The sequence below is a fragment of the Schistocerca cancellata genome, chromosome 8 (genome assembly GCF_023864275.1).
Source record: "Schistocerca cancellata isolate TAMUIC-IGC-003103 chromosome 8, iqSchCanc2.1, whole genome shotgun sequence".
NCBI lineage: Eukaryota > Metazoa > Arthropoda > Insecta > Orthoptera > Acrididae > Schistocerca > Schistocerca cancellata.
The window spans coordinates 512,980,521-512,999,975 of NC_064633.1; positions in this window are offsets into that span (position 1 = coordinate 512,980,521).

The following is a 19,455-nucleotide window of genomic DNA, read 5'->3' on the forward strand; positions in this document are numbered from 1 at the left end:
TCCCCTAGAACTTACAAGGGAACCTCCCCATCGCACCCTCCTCAGATTTAATTATAAGTTGGCACAGTGGATAGGCCTTGGAAAACTGAACACAGATCAGTCGAGAAAACAGGAAGAAGTTGTGTGGAACTATGAAAAACATTACTAAAATATACAAAATGAGTAGTCCATGCGAAAATATGCTACATTAAGGACGGTGGGAGAAAAGGAGCGCCGTGGTCCCGTGGTTAGCGAGAGCAGCTGCGGAACAAGAGGTCCTAGTTTCAAGTCTCTCCTCGGGTGAAAAGTTTAATTTTTTATTTTCAGTTTATGTGACAAACTCTTATGTTTTCATCACTTTTTTGGGAGTGATTATCACATCCACAAGAAAACCTAAATTGGGCAAGGTAGAAGAATCTTTTTACCCATTCGCTAAGTGTACGAGTTAGGTGGGTCGACAACATATTCCTGTCATGTGACGCACGTGCCGTCACCATTGTCGTACAGAATATAGCAGACGTGTTTTCCTGTGGAGGAATCGGTTGACCTATGACCTTGGGATCAAATGTTTTCGGTTCCCATTGGAGAGGCACGTCCTTTCGTCTACTAATCGCACGGTTTTGCGGTGCGGTCGAAAAACACAGACACTAAACTTATTACAGTGAACACAGACGTCAATGAACGAACGGACAGATCATAACTTTGCGAAAATAAAGAAAGTAAAATTTTCAGTCGAGGGAAGATTTGAACCATGGACCTGTCACTCCACAGCTACTCACGCAAACCACGGGACCACGGCGCTCATAAGCTCACAGCGACCTTGTTGTTACTTATATTCCACATGGACTACTCAGTTTATTATTTTGCTTATTTTTATCATAGTTCCACACAACTTCTTCCTATTTTCTCGACTGATCTGTGTTCAGTTTTTCAAGGCCTATCCACTGTGCCGACTTATAACTAAATCTCAGGGGGGGGGGATGGGGAGGTTCCCTTGTTAGAAATACTTATACCTAACTAACCTAAGGACATCACACACGTCCATGCCTGAGGCACGATTCGAACCTGCGACCGTAGGGGTCGGGCGGTTCCAGACTGAAGCGCCTAGAACCGCTGGCCACATCGGCCGGCGGTCACGGAGATCCTGTGTCCTAATGAGCCTTTATTGCAGTACCATTTTTCAACACAGTGGTTAACACACTGGACTGGCAGTAGGGAGGACGACGGTTCAAATCCGCATCCGGCCATTCAGGTTTAGCTTTCCGGTGATTTCCCGAAATTGCTCCAGGCAAATACTGGGATGGTTCCCTTCAAAGGACACGGACGATTTCCTTCTCAATCGTTGACCCAATCCGAGCTTGTGCTCCGTCACTAATGACCTTGCCGCTCGTGCACGTGTGGCACGTTTGTCTATGAGTTGACTGTGTGATGTTGAGATACTCCCGTGGTTAGCAAGATAAGACACGTGGGGGGGACACCTCGGACCTCACCGCCGTCTCAGCGCCAGTATCTGGAATATCAAGAACATGTTACAAGACATTCTTCACCACAAAATGAGTCTATGCATTCAGGGCAGTGGGTGTATAACATCTTACTGATAACTGGGTTCGTACTGCTTTGTACGTTTGACTCGATGATAATTACGTATCCTGTCAGCGCGGGAAGTTTCATTCCGGTTTCTCCTCTCTGTCTGGATACTCCACGTTTTTTATCGGGCAGTGGAAATAGCAAACTGACGGCGCTTATTTTCCCGTAGTTCCACCGTTATACTCTAATGCCTAATAACACACTTGGCGTGCAATGAAGCGTAAGTGTACAGTTGAAACGAGCTCTCTCTCGTGAGCGGACATTGGTGGCGCCAGCTGTTTATCGCGTTCGTATGCTAAGAGGACCTCGGCCTGCGGCCGGTGAAAGCCGGTAGCTGCTGTGTCCCCGCTGTGCCGCGGCGCTAACACAGCCGTAAACACGCGCCACGTGACATGTTGACAAGCGGCGCGTTCCCCACTCATTAGCGGGGCCCCGCCTGCCCCCGCCGGCAGCCGCGGAGGCGGTGGCAGCGGCCGCGGCGATGAGTACATTTCATTAACATGCAAAACCGCGGCGCCGCCTGCCACACCGCTTCGGACAGCCGTTTCCCAGCCTTTTCGACCGTTACGTTTCCACCAAAACGACGACGCAGGGCCAGAGTGGAGAGAGAGGCGACGGAGCGTAAAGGAACGCCGCGGCAGTTTGTGTTTCTGAATCACCTGTTATTTTAGCACCGCCAGTCACGCTGAGAACTGCGGGTTTGAAACGTTCCTTTCATCCGTCCGCGGAGCTCCGTGGCGTCGCGCGGACACCTAGTCGCGGTTATAACCAGCACCCCCTTAGTGGTATCTCTTGCGTGACAAATTTGGAGACGAACTGCTCCGCAAAATGACTCCAGAAACGTTCTTTGGCGCACCTAGATTAATCATCTGCAATGACACGCTATTATAGCAGTCTAATTATGGAGTCGTTAAGATAGTGTTAAAGCTTCTGTCGGTAGTAAAAACCCTGTAACGATCTAACTACTGCCGGCCGAAGTGGCCGAGCGGTTAAAGGCGCTAAAGTCTGGAACCGCACGACCGCTACGGTCGCAGGTTCGAATCCTGCCTCGGGCATGGATGTGTGTGATGTCCTTAGGTTAGTTAGGTTTAAGTAGTTCTAAGTTCTAGGGGACTTATGACCACAGTGGTTGAGTCCCATAGTGCTCAGAGCCATTTGAACCATTTTTTGATCTAACTACTAACAGAAATGTTCCGACATCAAACCATTTGACAGGAGAATGCGACCGCTAACATTGATATACAACCCTAACTACTAACAGAAATGTTCCGACATCAAACCAATTGACAGGAGAATGCGACCGCTAACATTGATATACAACCCTAACTACTAACAGAAATGTTCCGACATCAAACCAATTGACAGGAGAATGCGACCGCTAACATTGATATACAACCCTAACTACTAACAGAAATGTTCCGACATCAAACCAATTGACAGGAGAATGCGACCGCTAACATTGATATACAACCCTAACTACTAACAGAAATGTTCCGACATCAAACCAATTGACAGGAGAATGCGACCGCTAACATTCATATACAACACTAACTACTAACAGAAATGTTCCGACATCAAACCAATTGACAGGAGAATGTGACAGCTAACATTGATATACAACCCTGTAGTGACATTTTTGCATTCGACGCGATGCGCGATATTTAGGAGGAATGAGGATCGGCCAGGTGATTTGGCAGACAGTTTCATTAAAAAATAAAATATATTATTCAATAAAAAACAATCTTCGTACTCTCAATATAAGCGGGTCACTTGTTTCAGATAGTAATATTCCACATAAAGTAATATCTTTGACTTCCACTGAACATTTAACTCTTATTAATGTGTGCATGTAACAGAAGATAATGAGACAGATCTCAAAATGAACTAATCCATCAAACAGAGCAAGAAAATAAACAGCGTCATCATCGTAATTGTTATTCTGGCATAGCGACATTGATCGGAGATTACAACAACAGTATGCGAGCGTTGGCCTTCGACGCGTTGCAGCTAGTGACCTGCCATTCTACAGCACGGTTCCGTCCTCAGAGGCGTCACGCCTTCTTCCAGTGGTCAGCCGTTACGTGAAAGTAAAAAACATAGTTTTAGCAAACACATTTTTCAATAGATAATACAATCTGTAAAGCTGTTAATACAAACATTTCGTCGGCTCTTGCAAGTAATGAGTGTTACAAACGGATTTAAGACAGTAAAGTAGGAACGCTGAAAAATGCCCGCAAAACGAAATATTCCGAAGTAAGGTTAATTACCATGTTCCTATAGTAATCTCACTGCTCCTATAAAAATACTCTTTTAACATGTGTACCCGTTTCCACGAAAAGAAAAGATATGGGATGTTCTCAGCAACGTCGTATCTTGAAAAACAGCGTGCGCCTTACACTCAAATTAAAAAAAAAATTCAAATGTGTGTGAAATCTTATGGGACTTACCTGCTAAGGTCATCAGTCTCTACACTCGAATAAACAGGACGAGTAACGTAAGACGTAGCACCCCTTTTGTAAACGAGGTTTTACGCAAATAATAGCAGGGGAATATAATATTTTTGTACGCTTAATCTTCTTCAATTTTGTATCAAACAAGATATTCAAGTAAACGTGGTTTAATTTAAAGGCTTTCTAAAATTAACACGAAAGCAGTGATGTAACGTTTGTGAATATTTGTGTTGAATTTTGTTTCAAAAATTTTCCAGAAATATGCTGAAACTGAAATAGAGAGTGGCCAGAAGCGGTTGTGACGGTGTTAACGCCGCCTAGTGGGGCTCTGGCGCCACACTCCGTCGTTGTTTGAAGGCTTTCTGTTGTACACTTGCGTTCACAAAAGAAATGGTTCAAATGGCTCAGAGCACTACGGGACTTCACTTCTGAGGTCATCAGTCCCCTAGTACTTACAACTACTTAAACCTAACTAACCTAAGGACATCACACACATCCATGCCCGAGGCAGGATTCGAACCTGCGACCGTAGTGGGTGCGCGGTTCCAGACTTAAGAGCCTAGAACCGCTCGGCCACTCCGGCCGGCGTATCCACAAAAGGTCTTCATTTATTTGAATATGTACACTCATTTGAAGCAGTTTTCTCAAGCGCCTTCTCATACTCTGTTAGTTAGCATGTAGTTCCACTTACAAAAACTGTAAATGACCCGGTGTCTATGTCGTATATACAAGCAGACAGGCCAAGAGGGAAACGGTTTATCTCAGTAAAGAAGGCTATCTTCTTCTTACGCCACAGTTGACCGTGATTACACCGCAATTGCTAGTTCTGTCCGCTTTGTCGTTCAGTTTGAAAGCCTTTGTGCGATACTTTCTCGAAAAGTTTCATTTTAACTACTAATAAAGCTATTTTACGTGTCCTAGATAAACTTATTTCCAAATTATGCTCCAACAACATTTTTTCATTTGTACGAGACAATGCAATTTTTTTCATACAATTTATAGATCTTAACTAGCGGCTGGGAGTATTAGTTTCATCTCTCATTTCCAGCGTAACAGTCGCCAGACGGGTCTTTGAAAGTGAAACGATCCTATTCATCATCACTTTTCGTGAATATACGTCTCTGATAGAGGCATGTATGAACTTACGAGCTGTGTGAGAAAAGTAACGAGGCTGAGAACAATCCAAACTATATGGCAACACTGTTTTTTTTTCTACTTGTGTAGATCAGTGCGTTCATCCCTTCCATATACTCAGCTCCGTACAGTCACAACCTGATTTTTGAGAGCGCCATCAGTAAGCTGTGTCTTTGTTGTGCAGCGGAATTTAGACCAATGTCATGCCATCAAGTTTTAAACTGAGGGAATGCACGAATGCGAACTCTGAAAAGTTGAAACAGGACTTCCTTATCAAGAACGCAAATCTTTTCGCTGATACAAGTCATTTTTCGAAGGCCGAGAACACAATGAAGATGAACTTCGCTCAGCGAGACCTTCAACTTCAAAAACCGACGAAAGAGTCTAAAGTGTGCCTGCTCTCTTGAGACCAGACCGACGTTTAACAATGAGGATGATGGGTGGCCGGTTGAATTTAAACACTTTCACCATACATCAAATTTTGACCTAAGTTTTACGCATGCGAAATGTTTGCAGACATGTGGATGCTGCGTCATGACAACACCCCATGTGACACTGCCACTTCCATCATGGAATTCCTGTTGTTCCATAGCCCCCCATCCCTATTTACCTGTGTCCTTGCCAGATGTTATTTTCCCAAATCTGAAAAGTCTCTTAAAAGGACATCATTTTGCGACTCTGGAGTACATTCGAAAGAATGTTGCCGACATGTTAAAGACGCTAGCAGTTGAAGCCTTTTAGTGCTGCTACCAAGACTAGGAAGGACGAGTCCGCCGGTCTATAGCTGCCGTAGGAAACTACTTTGAGGGGAGCAATATTGTTGTTTGAAGAGAATAAAAACTTTGGAAGATAAACAATCAGTCTCATTACTTTTCTCACACACCTCATATTTCAAAAGGAGAGTTGCTCCGATTACTGAAGACTGCGGTTCAATGTCTTAGGCATGTTACGAGAAAAAAGACAACCAGATTTGCTGATGTCGATTAGCCATCACTACAAATACATACGCGTTGTACAACATCTCGTATTACGTAGCCAGGGAGGCGCTATAATGGTTTAGTGAAAAGAAGTACCGAGGGTACGGTAAATGGCGTAACATCAATTTACGTTGACTTTAAGCGCAAACACAGCCAGATTCTGCTCGTCTCCATTCTCACCTAACTGATGGCGCTGCCTAGCCACAGAAGAGGGACCCGTCGCAGGAGACATACGCAGTTCGCACGCGGGCGAATTCCCTGCACACGCAATTTTGAATATTTCCCCAGCGGGCGGTGGCGGTAATTTGTCTTAATACGCAGCCGGCGCAGACCGTAAATCCTCTCGCGCAGTCCCCGGACCGACACTTCATCTCCTCTCCCCAGTCACCTCCCCCTCCACGTCTCGAAACCGGCTCCTCCCAGGCGACGCGCGATTGCTTTATGTCGCAGAAATTGCCGTCAACCTCAATATGGCCTCGGGGACCCCTAACGAGCCCTCTCTAAATATATTCGACATGGATTTTCGAGAGCCTTGAATTTTTATTGCGCCCCATTTGTAAACATGACGATTCCCAAGACGTGCGGCCGCTGCGGGTTGGAAGGGAGACTCGCCGCACAGGCGTTGTCCGACGCAGCACGGGGTCTCCAAGTGTAGCCTAAGGAGCCTCTGTCCGTGGGTGCTACCGCCGTTGCGTCAGCTATCAGCAATATCCTGAAAACAGAAGAAGCGCATGCATTAGCTAATTCTTACATACGAGACAGGTAGCAGGTTAATTTTGTGTGGGGAACTCAATTTTTAAACTTTTCACCGTTCTTCCAGGGACAAGACGGCGTACAGAGACAAAGGAACACAGTGATAAAGAGACTTTCCTATATGCTTATTCACTAGTGGAGCACAGAGAGAAAATTTTATAATCACCTGTCGCATCGTGAAGTACAGATATTAACCGTGAAAGGAGTTCATGTGGAGAAATACTCCTATGTAGTTGTTAAAATATTTAGAGAAGCTGGTCCCCTCCCAGCATATGAGTGTATTCTCGAAAAACATTCTTGACACGTCGTTTACAGTCAGAGAAAATGAATGAGAAACTCAGGGTGTTTCAAATACATTTATCCGATCCACAAAATATCAGTGAAACAGAGTTTTAAATCAGCAAAGAGACCTGCGAAATGGAAAATTCTTAGACAACTTTTACCAGTTCTACGACGAAGCATTACAGAATCACAGAAAGTAAAATTATCGCTACACTCATTAATAAATATCACAGTAATGCGAAACACTACGCAACCATAAAGCAGTTTGTACTCGACTCTCGTAGTTTTCAGTATGTTTCATTAAGAATATTGTGATAGAGTTTATGTATAAGATCTTTGTACCAACTATTTAGAAATGACGTGCTCCCACAGTAAAAGAACAAATGTCTGCAAGTTATTTTAAAGGAATTACATACAGTCATATTTACACCAATGAAGACCAAAAATTAAATATAATTGAGAACAATATCACATGCAGGTTAATTAACAAATTTCTGTAAAATATCATAATCTTCCTAGTGTTAAGTACGTTAAAACATGGGCCTTATATATAATAGCTATGCAACAACTACTTGAAAGTGGCGTGCTGTTAAAATAGTGTAAAACATCTCTGATTTATTTTATGAGCATAACATGGATTCATAGGAGCATCTACATACGTTACATAATTTACTACTCAAAAACTATCCATACAGTAAGTTATAATGTGCCTAGTGTATTTACAGATATGACTTCTTCCTACATAAAAATCTCAAGTGTTATTAATGTATCCAATGTATAATGCTTCCGTTTTAGGTACTTGAAAATGGCCTAAGACCTAAATCGTACAATCGTACATGAAATAAAGAGAATGGCAGCTGAAGGCCTCACGAAATTTTTCAAAAAATTCGTCGCAGCTGCAGACCCTATCGTATCGAAACTATCGAATACGTAAATAGTAAATAAAACAATTTCTGCTGTGTTATTGCCACCTCAACTCGATGCATATTGGATAATGAACGAGCGACCGAGTCGGCGGCTCCAGGGAAACCACTGCCAGCAACCATATGAATTGGCGACTTTTAACTAGTGTGGAGGTAAGCTTTTAGTCTGTAGGTCCATTCACGTTAGAGATACGCTCTTGTGAAATGGGATGAATTTTTTTGGAATAGACTATATAATAAGTTTTTGCAAAATAGCTTCACTTTATTTAGTATCTATTTTCAGACAAAAATGGTTTCTAGCAGTCAAGTAGTCGCAATATGCAAACAATTATTGAAGCAATGACGAGTAAAGACTCGTAAGAATAGGATTAAATGTTGAAACGTCCCCTTAGAACAATTTATACAAGACTGTGCTTAAACTGACACACAATATTTTTTAGCGCAACGCAATCTGACTTTCAGGAATCCCTACAAAGGAATGGCCCTGACTAACATTAACCTGTACCTTTCACAAATCACTTACCTCACCAAAAATCTTCGTTACTCGAACTACTGCAATACAGCGAGCGCCACTACTGCCAGCTAAATAAAAGATTCAAACTACGGAAGTCACTAACTACTGATAGGGATAGTTAGCAAATGAAAGATTTTAATAGAGAACAAACAATGTATTTACCTTAATAGTGTTGAAAAACCATAATATACATGTTCATGACATCCATTTTTACAAATTTCCAAACTCCGCCATCTCTCTCCCCACATCCACCACTGCTGGCGGCTCACCTCCAACTGCGCAACGCTACGCGCTGTTCACATCCAGCTGCCGCTGCCCAACACTACAATGGCAGACAACAATGCAAACTAGCTACAGACTGCACACAGCACAGCCAGTGATTTTCATACAGAGCGCTACGTAACGTTGCCAATAAGAAAACATAAACAGCCTACTTACAATGTCATGTATGTTTGTGAAGACCGGTGCACCACACAGTAGTGTTGTGTGCAGCCACCTGTGTAATATACCTATGTCGTGCGATCAGTTTCCATGTAGATTTAAAAAATCGCTAGTGAAAAGTATTCGTAAGAAAGGAGAAAGGGATGCTGTAGAAAGTGTTTGGTGTCTGGTTTCTTTTGGAGTTCAATGAAAGTGATACGAGCTCTCTTTCTAATCGATGTGTCATACTTCATATTTGTACAACTGATATTTTTCAAACTAAAGCCTTCGGTAGTCGATATGTTACGCCATAAAGGTTGTCAGTACAAGCAACGCGATCTTTGGTTGTCAGTAGCGTTGTTGTTTCCAGAGGATCATTCAGTGAGAATTAAGTGAAAGAGTCTGGTGTTGGTCACCCTACTGAGCGTTCTGAAATAACTAGGACAACACAAAAATACAGACGCTGAGTATGTTGTTTTTTGGTAATATGGTTTTGTAAAGAGTGATTTTTGAGGTGTGAAGATATGTGGGTAATGTCGTCGCAGCGTTGCTTGTTCGCACGTAATTTTGATGTGCTGAAAAAAGGCAAATTTTAGCACGATTTTTCTTAATTGATTGGACTAAGATAGTGTGATTGTCGAGACGCGATTAAACAAAGTTATCTGCTGACATGACTTGGACTCAGAGATATACTTTCACCACTCGTTCAAGTAACGCATTATTTGGCAGAGTAATATTTTTTTAATAAGAAATGAATTTTGCAAATACTGTTCTAACCGTTAAGGAATGAGTTTCATAACACAGGTCTGAATGCTAGTCTCTTTTCAATCCCTCATTTTCTACCACCGTCTCCTTAAGAACGTTTTATTTTCTAACAGTGTGCTGCCGCATTACACTCAGCAGAACAGAGTTTCTCAAAACATAAAGCGTAATGTGCTTTTTTTGTAGCTTGTTTTCCTTGCATTGTTCTTGGGCGAGACTCTTTCAGTTCTTCTGATGGTTTGCTGCTGTAGTGCATTTTAATTTTCACTACTTTCGAACAGTGTCACGTTTCCGTTGCGACGATGTAAGTCATCAAAATTCGTTAGGGCTAGTTTAACATCACTGTTAATCATAGTATGATCATTCACAGTTAAGCACTGCCTTAAAAAAATATCTTCAGGGTCAGTTTAGGTAAGATTCAGCTCAGATTTCACTTATTATGCAGACATTCTTGCTCTTACCGTGCGATGTTAGATTCAAGTATCACCTAATGTTTGGAATTTTATTAAGTTAGCCCACGTAAGTAAGTTTACAAGGTATTTAACAGATGCATTTTGGACAGCTATTCTATTAAAGTTCAGCTTGTAAGTTTATACGGAATTCTTACTCTGTTAGTTTGGTGTGCCGGAACTGTAAGACACGTACTGTGACGTCACGCACTGTAGCCCTATTCACTGCGCTGCACAATACAGAATTTCACAGGACAGCTTATTTAGTATACAGTTTTACCTTTTCTAATTCTTTCTGATAAAAGTTAATTGCAATGCAGTTATACAGTCCCAGGAGGATCTGGCGACTCTCTTTATAAGATGGCGTTTACGTAAGCGAACCACTTGCATGGTTCAGGTTCACGTTACTACAACACGGACACACAAGAAGATTAGATAACAGGCAGCCACTTTATGTACAAAACAACAACAAACGACAACGTTTCCAAAGATTATTGAAAATATTGTAACAAATAAGCCCTCGGTCACAAATATTAAGTCAAAATTGACCTGGTTTCGACGCTACTATGAGGGCTTATTTGTTCTAATATAACTCTGACACGGTCACTGAACCTTGGCAGCTACGTTCAAAGTCTTATACTATTGAAAATGTAATTTATCGTGCAGTTGTAACATATCTAAAATAATTTTATTTGTTCCCTGAGAGGCAGTTAGTATACATGAAAAAAGCAAAAGCGAAAAAGATACTTATTCTTTTGTGTAAGAGGCTCTTGAAAGACTTAAGGTAAACTTAGGGCAGTGGATATCTGTTTTATTTGAAAAAAAAAAGAAAGCTTGTGGAGACAGAGCTATACGTCTGTATACTTCAGTGCATTATGGAATTGGCGAAATAGCTTATCCATTTCTCTTTTCATGGTCTCACTGATCAAAAATTAGTAACCCCCCTCCCCAAACCAACGGACATAACGCTAATAACGTGTAACAAAAGTTGTAGCCTTAATAATGGCATCGAGAAGGAGAGGAAAATAGTCGACAACTTTCTTTACCGCTGCCATATGCAGCTGAGGACCCACATAGATGATTAAATGCCGCAGAGCTACTGAAGAGCGATGATGTCAATTGTTACATTCCACTCGCTGTTCCTAATTGTTCCAGAATTTTCTGTGGGGCTAAGACCTGATGATTTAGCAGACCAGTTGACTGTCTCTAGGTGATCACGATATCTACAAAAACATCCATATGATTTCCCTGCAATTCACAATTAAGTGCCTGACAGAGGGTTCAGGGAACCACCTTCAAGGTGTTTCTCTATCGACCCACTCTCGAACAGCACGCAGGAAAAACGAACACATAATCTTCACGCGAGATCTCTGATTTCTCTTATTTCATTATGATTATCATTGCTCCCTTTGTAAGTGGGCATCAACAACACAATGAGGACAAAGATGGTGATTGAAATTTCATTAGAGATTCTGCCGCAGCGAAAAGCGCTTTTGTTGTGTGGTGATTACCATCGAGTTTCGCGTAACATGTCCTTGGGACTCTCTCCCCTATTCCACGACGATACAAAACAAACTACCCTTCTTCGAACTTTTCTATGTCTTCCTTCAGTCCTGTCTGATGCGGATCTCAGACCACACAAATTTTGTTGTAAGGCCTTATGGGACCAAACTACTTAGGTCATCGGTCCCTAAGCCTACACACTACTTAAGCTAACTTAAACTAAGTTACGCGATGGACAACGCACACTCTTGCCCGAGGGAGCACTCGGAACCTCCGACGGGGTGAGCAGCACGGACAGAGACAAGGCGCCCTAGACCGCGCGGCCACACCATACAGCAAAACTCCTGAAGAGGGTGGACAAACGTAGTTCAAGAAGACTCTTTAATAGACCTTTATCATTTTCTAAGTGATGTGCCAATAAATACTAGCAATCTTTGGTTTGCTTTGCCCACAACATTATCTATATGCTCGTTCCAGTTTAAGTTATTTGAAATTGTAATCCCTAAGTATTTAGATGACTTTACAGCCTTTAGATCTGTGAGTTTTATCCTTTAATCGAAATTTAGCGTATTCCTTATAGTACTGAAAGAGATGACTTCACTTTTTTATCGCTCAGAGTCAACTGACACTTTTCGCATGGTACAGATATCTTGTCTAAATCTTTTTACAATTTATTGTTATCATCTGATGACTTTGACTTACTTGACTTAGTTCCTGTCGTTCCCTCTGTAACATGGGGCCGTACGATTTCTAGCGAGTCTTTTACTTCACTCCAGGTTTTTCCATCCTCTGCAGCTTCTATGTCGATCGTCCTGTTCCAGGTCTGTTTCCGACGACCACGTTATCTAACTCCTTGAGGGCTCCAGTCCAACGCCGTCTTTTCAACAGCTCCATCTAGTTTCCTCAATGTATGCCTAATCCAGTTCCATTTTCTTTCCTTGATTTGTATATTGATTGGTTGCTGATTTGTCTCCCTCTTCATTTTTCATTACATCTGGCCATCTCACATTTAAAATACGCCGGAGACCGAAGTTGATAAAAACGTGGTGCTGGTTTTTGACGTGTTAAGTCACCTTCCAAGTTTCGCAACCATGCAACAGAACAGCCTTCACATTGCTATTGAGGAGACGGAGTTTGGTCTCCTTTGAGATGTTCATATTTCTCCAAACAGGATACAGTTGTGCAAACGCAGCATTTGCTTTGCGGATACAACTACGGACGTCCTCCTCAGCGCCTCCTGTAGTCGTGACTATACTTCCGAGACAGAGGAAAGATTGGACCTGTTCTACGTCCTCTCCATTAATCGCCAGCCTCGAATTTATCCCCATTTCTTTGGTTTTGCGAACATATATCTTGAAGCCTGCAACTTCGAACTCTCTCCGCAACCTGGCCAGTTTCTCTTCGAAGTCTCGATATCGTTTTGCCACAAAGCAGATATCGTGTTCGAAATCTAGATCTTCGAGCCCATCCCGCATCCCCCATAGCACACCTGTCTTCCGTGCCTCCTCTCCCCATCACTCTCTTCATTATAAGGTCCCACACCAAAAGAAATAGTATTGGCGAAAGAACACACCTTTGTCGTACTCCCGAATTAACTTGGAAAGGTTCTGTTAGTTCTCCATTATGTAGTACTTGGCATTCATAGTCTTCATACATTTCCTTCATGATGTTAATAATCTTCGTTGGAATGCCATATTTTGCAAGTGTATCCCACATGACTCTTCGATTGACAGAGGGTGTGTTGTCACTCTGCCGGCCGGAGCGGCCGAGCGGTTCTAGGCGCTACAGTCTGGAACCGAGCGACCGCTACGGCCGCAGGTTCGAATCCTGCCTCGGGCATCGCTGTGTGTGATGTCCACAGGTTAGTTAGGTTTAAGTAGTTCTAAGTTCTAGGGGACTGATGACCGCAGAAGTTAAGTCCCATAGCGCTCAGAGCCATTTGAACCATTTGTTGTCACTCCGCACTTTGTTCCAGATTAATTCTGAGAGGGTTGAGAAGGTCCACACAGGCTCGATGTTTTCTAAACCCCCTCTGCTCTCTCCTCAGTTGTGCTTCCACAGAATCCGTAATGCGGTTTAAAATGATCCTCGAAATTACCTTATTCGGTACAATAGGGTAATGCCCCGCCAGTTGTTGCAGTTAGTAACATCTACTTTTTGGGGGATTTTCAGGTTAATACCTCATTTCCAATCTGTTGGCAGTTTCTCCTCTCTCCTTATCTTCTCTAAGAGGATGTACAACAACTCGACACTGATGTCCATTTTCAGCATCTCAGATGTTACATGGTGCCTTCCAATTCTTGATATGCTTCAGCGCTATCCGAATTTCTGCTTTCGTGGGTGCATTTACACCTATGCTGGGACTAGGATCATTGTATTACGTTTGTTCTTAATCTTCTACCTCACCGCCAAGGTCTCTGTTCTGAACTGCGTTAATGTGTTTCTTCTACCCATGTGATGGTTCTTCATGCGTAGTTAGTATCTCCCGTTTCTTATTCCTTACTGGTCGGTTGCTCTGGAAGGTTTTCTTTGAGAGTATCTTAGTGATATATAGTTCTTTCACATCCCACTTCCGCGCTGCCTGTTCTGCTTTATCAACCTGTTGATCTATCCATTTTCTGTTGTCTCTTCTCATACTCATTTAAATTTCCTTATCTGCTGCTCTACTCGTATAATCAGCTTGTGCCTGCGCTTTTTGTTGCCTGGGCCTGCTCTGGTTTACTTTTCCCTTGGCCTCCTACCTATGGGTAATCTTCCTCCAGGTATGTTCAGACATCCAGTCTCTCCGCAGGAGATTTTTAATGCCAAGTTGTCTCTCCCTCATTTGCATAAAAGTATTCTTAACTTCTGTCCACATTTCCTCCATGTCCTTATCCTCAGTCATCTCCAGTTCCAGCGCCTGGAATCTAATTCGGAGTTCCAGCAGGAACCCCTAAGCTATCTGTGAATCTTTCAGTTTACCTAAGTCGAATCTGCTATTCCTTGGCTGGGATTTCTTTCTGGAAGCAACAATCTTCATTCGGAAACCGGCAGTAACAGGATGGTGGCCGCTACTTGCGTCTGCTCCTCTTCTATTCCGCACATCTTCCAGGCTCCTCCTGAACTTCCTGTATACTGCGATGTCGTCAACACGATTTTCTGACATATGATCTGGGGATACCTGTGTTATCTTATGGCATATCCGATGAGAAAACAAGGTCCCTCCTATTACAAGGTCATGACTTGCGCAGAAGTCACTAAATTTTTCCTCACTATCTTTCAATTCACCCAAGCCATGTACCCTTATTATCTGTTCCAACACATCATTGTTATCTCCCACCTCGGCCTTTATGTCTCCCATAACAATGAAGATATCTTTCTTGCTCACTTTCCTTACAGTCTCTCGTTGCAGGTTGTAGAACTGCTCCTTCTTCTTAATCTCTGATGTCTCTGTGGGGGCATAGGATTGGGTGAGCGTCACGATTCGGACCTTCATCTTAAATTTGGCAGTCATGATCCTACTGAACACAGGTCTCCATTCTAGAAGATTCTTCTTTCTGCCTTGGTCAACAATAGCCCTACTCCATCCAGGTGTTCCTCTTCCCGCTACGGTCTCAGGTTCGAATCCTGCCTCGGGCATGGATGTGTGTGATGTCCTTACGTTAGTTAGGTTTAAGTAGTTCTAATTTCTAGGGGACTGATGACCTCAGAAGTTAGGTCCCGTAGTGCTCAGAGCCATTTGAACCATTATTTTGTTCTTCTTCGCATCCTGAGTATAAAATTCCATCCGATGTCTGCATTTCACCAAACTTTGGCCACCTCACTTCACTTAATCCCAGGATATCAAACTTATAGTTATTCATTTCCCTGGTCACTTGTTTGAGCTTGCTACTCTCCCTCAAGGTTCATATATTCCAAAAGCCTATTTTCGTTTTCCTTTTCATGCCAAAGGTCGTCACCAGTTTATCCATCCGGTTTTGTATTCTCGTCTCACTTTCAGTAATCAGATTATTTAAGAAGGGCGGGTGATTGGCCCACCGCTTCCGATTGTCTTGGTGGGGCTGCCACCTTATCGCCCAGGCACTGACGATTTACCACATGTTCGGCGTATGGGCTTGGCATTTCCTCCGTGATTTAACGGTAGCATCGGTTAAGTGGGGGAAATGTAAAGGAAAGGAAATAGGATGGGCTAGGGATAGGAAAAGGATAGGAGACGGGTTTTCAATAGGTCGTTGTGTGACACACTTGGTCTGGCTCCTCTACTTCGGCCTGTCTGGCATGGGTGACACTGCTGGTAGCTACACAACCGCCGGCATAGCCCTCCGCATCCTGAGCACGCAAACCTCCTCGCCCGCACGGACAGTGCTACGTTAAGGTGGTGTCCCCTGAGGAGGATCTGATGACTTTACAAGACCGGAAATGGCAGTATCCTCTGCAAACAATCTAAGAGTGTTTCTCAGGTTGTCTCTTAAATCGTTCATGTAGATAAGGAGCAGCAGAGGGCCTGTAACACTTCTTTGGAGAACGTCAGATATTACTTGTGTTTTACTCGACGACTTTTCTCAGTTATTACGATTTTTTTTTTTTTTTTTTTTTTTTTTTTTTTTTTTTTTTTTTTTGTGGCAGGAAATCACGAATCCATTCGCACAACTTAGATGATCATCCACAGACTCGCAATTTGATAGAAGCCTTCTGGAAATCTAAAAATATCGAATAAATTTGATATCCCCTGTTGATATTCGTGAGTAGAAAGAAAGAAATATGCTTCACACGAACGACATTTTCTGAATCCTTGTCGGCTTTTTGTCAGTACATCGTCTTCTTCGAGGTATCCCAAAATGTTCGAACACAGTGTATATTCCAAAATCCTAGTGCAAATCGATATTACCGATATGGATCTGTAATTCTGCGGATTACTCCTATTTCCTTTCTTGGGTACTGATATGATCTATACAACTTTCCAGTCTTTAGGTACGGATCTTTCTACGAGCCCTGTAAACATGTCTGATATCATGTTGAAATACAAGAGGCTCCACAGCACACTCACCATGAAGCTGTAGAAGAAAAGGAGACAATTGATCACTGCGAATGTAGAAACATCTCGGCTCGTTAGTTGGTAGCCTGAATGTGCGGGCACAACTCCCCAAAACATGATAGAAGAACCTCAGACGTGGACTGTACCCACCACACACTACGAGGTAAGTGACATGGGTCCTATGGTGCACCAGACGCCTGGAAATATTGGGGAAGAGGCTAGTTGTACTATACTGGACGCATTCTGTCAGCTACTGTCCACATTCCGCGGTATTGCCCCGATGAAGTTACCGAACAAGACGCCGAGTGTTTAGCACACTGGACTCGCATTCGGGATGACGGTTAAAATCCATGTCCGGCCCTCCCTTTTTAGGTTTCCCTTGATTTCCATAAATCACACCTGGCAAGCGCCAGGATGGTTCCTTCGAAAGGGCATAGCCAGTTTCCTTCCCCAGCGTGAGCTCCGTCTCTAATGACCTCGTTATCAACGGGACGTTAAAGCCTAATCTTTGTCTCTTCCTTCCAATGAAGTTGTGTAGCTCTACAACGAGATGACGAAAGTCATGGGGTAACTCGTAATATCGTATCGGACGTCCTCTTGCCCAACGTATTGCAAAAAAATGGTTCAAATGGCTCTGAGCACTATGGGACTTAACATCGATGGTCATCAGTACCCTATAACTTAGAACTACTTAAACCTAACTAACCTAAGGACATCACACAACACCCAGCCATCACGAGGCAGAGAAAATCCCTGACCCCGCCGGGAATCGAACCCGGGAACCCGGGCGTGGGAAGCGAGAACGCTACCGCACGACCACGAGATGCGGGCAACGTATTGCAGCACCTAGACGTGGCATGGACTCATCAACTCGTGGGAAGTCTCCTGCAATAATACTGAGCGTCTATAGCCGGCCATAGTTGCGAAAGTGTTGCCCTTGAAGGATTTTGAGCACGAACTGATGTCTCGGTTATTTCCCATAAATGTTCAATGGGATGCATTTCAGGCGATCTGCGTGGCCAAATCACTCTCCCAAATTGTCCAGAATCTGCTTCAAACCCATGATACGGCGCACTATCATCCATAAAAATTCCATCTTTTTTGTGAGCATGAAGTCCCTAAAGGGCTGCAAATGGTCCCCAAGTAGCAGTACGGAACAATCTACGATCATCGATCGGTTCACTTGATCCATAGGACCCAGTTCACTCTATGTAAACACAGTCCACACCATTATAGAGCCACCACCGGCTTGCACAGTATCTTTTTGGCAATTTGGGTCCATGTCTTCGTGGAGTCTGCGCCACACTCGAACCCCACCACAAGCTCTTACTCGGGACTCATCTGATCACGCCACGGTTTTCCAGTCGTCTAGGGTCAACCGATATGGTTACGAGCCCAGGAGAGGCGCTGCAGGCGATGTCACGCTCTTAGTGAAGGCACTCGCGTCGGTCGTCTGCTACCGCAGCAGCTTGAAACATTCCCGTTTAATTCCTTTACTGGATTTTGTGTAATTTGTCGAAGCCGCCAAACAGTTAATTACTATGAATATATGAACGTGTGCTAAATGGATGAATGGCTATCGGTTTTTCTGCTGTGGTTTCGGGGGTATTTCAACCGAGTGCGGCTGTTCTGAGACTGAATAGTGGCATGATTGAAAGTTTGTCTATTATTAAGGACCATAAAGGTTGCGATGTACAAACTGATATATATTTCCTACCAACACACAAATTCTGAGGTAGTTGCTACCTTCGCCTTACACGTCTAATTACAGCTATATATTTTAATTGGTTGCTGATTTTCAGTACTTCGACACACGCAATGCTGATGGTTAACATTCACAACAATCCTCACTGCAATCCATGGTTGTTGCTGGCCGACGCGGTTGACGCGAAACACGTAATTCCGCACTTGTCACTTTCTGTTTCATATCACTCACGAATCGGTCTTAGTGAAGTCAACCCCACGACGTTAAGTGGGACGTGCTCACTCGACATACTCCGGGGAATTTTACCGTTTACAACTCACTCGACCACCATTCTTGCCCGTCTCTCCCGCACTACTACTCACTCGACACTCGTCCAGTACTACCGCTCACTCGACACTTGTCTCACTGCCTCCTGCAGCGCTTGACAATCGACTCCTGTCTACTATCGACCTGGGCGTCGGATACTAGCACCTATGTTCGTGGGATCACAGATCCCTTACAAGCTGTTCCAGCGGACACGTCCATTGTACGTCCCACACTGATTTCTGCAACTACTTCACGTAATGTGGCTTGTCTGTTAGGACTGACAACAATACGCAAACGCCGCTGTTGTCTGTCATTAAGTGAAGGCCGTAGGCCTCTGTGTTGTCTGTGGTGATGCCCGATGCCCGAAACTTGGTATTCTCGGCGCATTATTGACACTGTGGATCTCGGAATATTGAATACCCTATTTTGGAAATGGAGTGTCCCATGCATCTGGCTCTAACTACCCTACCGCGCTAAAAGTTTGTTAATTCGCGTTACGTGGTCATAATCACGTTGAAAACGGCTTCACATGAATGATACGAGTACAAACGGCAGTTCCGCCAATGCACTGCCCTTTTATGCCTTGCGCACGAGATGTTACCGCCATCTGTATAAGTGCATATCGCTATCCCATATGTTTGGTCACCTCACTGTATTTTTCGCGGTGAGCAAATCCCTTTTGTGAGGCACCCTACTC